Source organism: Oncorhynchus gorbuscha, linkage group LG13 (assembly GCF_021184085.1).
Source record: "Oncorhynchus gorbuscha isolate QuinsamMale2020 ecotype Even-year linkage group LG13, OgorEven_v1.0, whole genome shotgun sequence".
NCBI classification, from domain to species: Eukaryota; Metazoa; Chordata; class Actinopteri; order Salmoniformes; family Salmonidae; genus Oncorhynchus; species Oncorhynchus gorbuscha.
The window spans coordinates 2,716,046-2,718,545 of record NC_060185.1 but is presented as its reverse complement, the minus strand read 5'-3'; the positions used below and the strand labels follow the sequence as shown (position 1 = coordinate 2,718,545).

Sequence of the window (2,500 nt, the reverse complement as noted above, 5' to 3'; positions counted from 1 at the left end):
GTGCAGGTTGAGAGCTTCAAGTTCCTTGGTGTCACTGCCTGGTATGGCAACTGCTCGGCCGAGGCTAGTGGGTAGTGCGAACGGCCCAGTACATCACTGGGGCCAATCTTCCTGCCATCCAGGATCTCTATACCAGGCGGTGTCAGAGGAAGGCCCTAGCAATTGTGAAAGACTCCAGCCACTCCAGTCATAGACAGTTCTATCTGCTACCACACAGCACGCAGTACCGGAGCGCCAAGTCTAGGTCCAAAAGGCATCTTAACAGATTCTAACCCCGTCAGTGTGACGTCCACGTCATCATTTAGATTAGATTAGATAATTTCTAAGCCATATGACTCCTGAACAGCTAATCAAATGGCTACCCATTACCCCCCCTCTTTTACATTGCTGCTACTCTCTGTTTTATTAGATATCCATAGTCTCTTTAACTCTACCTACATGGACATATTACCTCAATTACCTCCATTAACCCGGTGCCCCCGCACATTGACTCTGTACTGGTACCCCCTGTATATAGTCTCCACATTGACTCTGTACTGGTACCCCCTGTATATAGTCTCCACATTGACTCTGTACCGGTACCCCCTGTATATAGCCTCCACATTGACTCTGTACCGGTACCCCCTGTATATAGCCTCCACATTGGCTCTGTACCGGTACCCCTGTATATAGCCTCCACATTGACTCTGTACTGGTACCCCCTGTATATAGCCTCCACATTGACTCTGTACTGGTACCCCCTGTATATAGCCTCCACATTGACTCTGTACTGGTACCCCCTGTATATAGTCTCCACATTGACTCTATACTGGTACCTCCCTGTATATAGTCTCCACATTGACTCTGTACTGGTACCCCCTGTATATAGTCTCTACATTGACTCTGTACCGTAACACCCTGTATATAGCCTCCACATTGACTCTGTACCGTAACACCCTGTATATACCCTCCACATTGACTCTGTACCGTAATACCCTGTATATAGCCTCCACACTGACTCTGTACCGTAACACCCTGTATATAGCCTCCACACTGACTCTGTACTGATACCCCCTGTATATAGCCTCCACATTGACTCTGTACTGGTACCCCCTGTATATAGCCTCCACATTGACTCTGTACCGTAACACCCTGTATATAGCCTCCACACTGACTCTGTACTGGTACCCCCTGTATATAGCCTCCACATTGACTCTGTACTGGTACCCCCTGTATATAGCCTCCACATTGACTCTGTACCGGTACCCCCTGTATATAGCCTCCACATTGACTCTGTACCGGTACCCTCTGTATATAGCCTCCACATTGACTCTGTACCGTAATACCCTGTATATAGCCTCCACATTGACTCTGTACTGGTACCCCCTGTATATAGCCTCCACATTGACTCTGTACTGGTACCCCCTGTATATAGCCTCCACATTGACTCTGTACCGGTACCCCTGTATATAGCCTCCACATTGACTCTGTACTGGTACCCCCTGTATATAGCCTCCACATTGACTCTGTACTGGTACCCCCTGTATATAGCCTCCACATTGACTCTGTACCGTAACACCCTGTATATAGCCTCCACATTGACTCTGTACCAGTACCCCTGTATATAGCCTCCACATTGACTCTGTACTGGTACCCCTGTATATAGCCTCCACATTGACTCTGTACCAGTACCCCTGTATATAGCCTCCACATTGACTCTGTACCAGTACCCCTGTATATAGCCTCCACATTGACTCTGTACTGGTACCCCCTGTATATAGCCTCCACATTGACTCTGTACCGTAACACCCTGTATATAGCCTCCACATTGACTCTGTACCGTAACACCCTGTATATAGCCTCCACATTGACTCTGTACTGGTACCCCCTGTATATAGCCTCCACATTGACTCTGTACCGTAACACCCTGTATATAGCCTCCACATTGACTCTGTACTGGTACCCCTGTATATAGCCTCCACATTGACTCTGTACCAGTACCCCTGTATATAGCCTCCACATTGACTCTGTACCAGTACCCCTGTATATAGCCTCCACATTGACTCTGTACTGGTACCCCCTGTATATAGCCTCCACATTGACTCTGTACCGTAACACCCTGTATATAGCCTCCACATTGACTCTGTACCGTAACACCCTGTATATAGCCTCCACATTGACTCTGTACTGGTACCCCCTGTATATAGCCTCCACATTGACTCTGTACCGTAATACCCTGTATATAGTCTCCACATTGACTCTGTACCGTAATACCCTGTATATAGTCTCCACATTGACTCTGTACCGTAATACCCTGTATATAGTCTCCACATTGACTCTGTACCGTAATACCCTGTATATAGTCTCCACATTGACTCTGTACCGTAATACCCTGTATATAGCCTCCACATTGACTCTGTACCGTAATACCCTGTATATAGTCTCCACATTGACTCTGTACCGTAATACCCTGTATATAGCCTCCACATTGACTCTGTACCGTAATACCCTGTATATAGTC

The 2,500-nt window shown here is 47.1% G+C and overlaps 1 protein-coding gene across 4 annotated transcripts in view; it reads left to right on the top strand.

Annotated features, from left to right (window-relative positions):
• The window catches only part of gab2 (GRB2-associated binding protein 2), a 186,363-nt gene that overhangs the window by 155,571 nt on the left and 28,292 nt on the right, over positions 1 to 2,500 (top strand). The gene's annotated exons all lie outside the window — the stretch shown is intronic.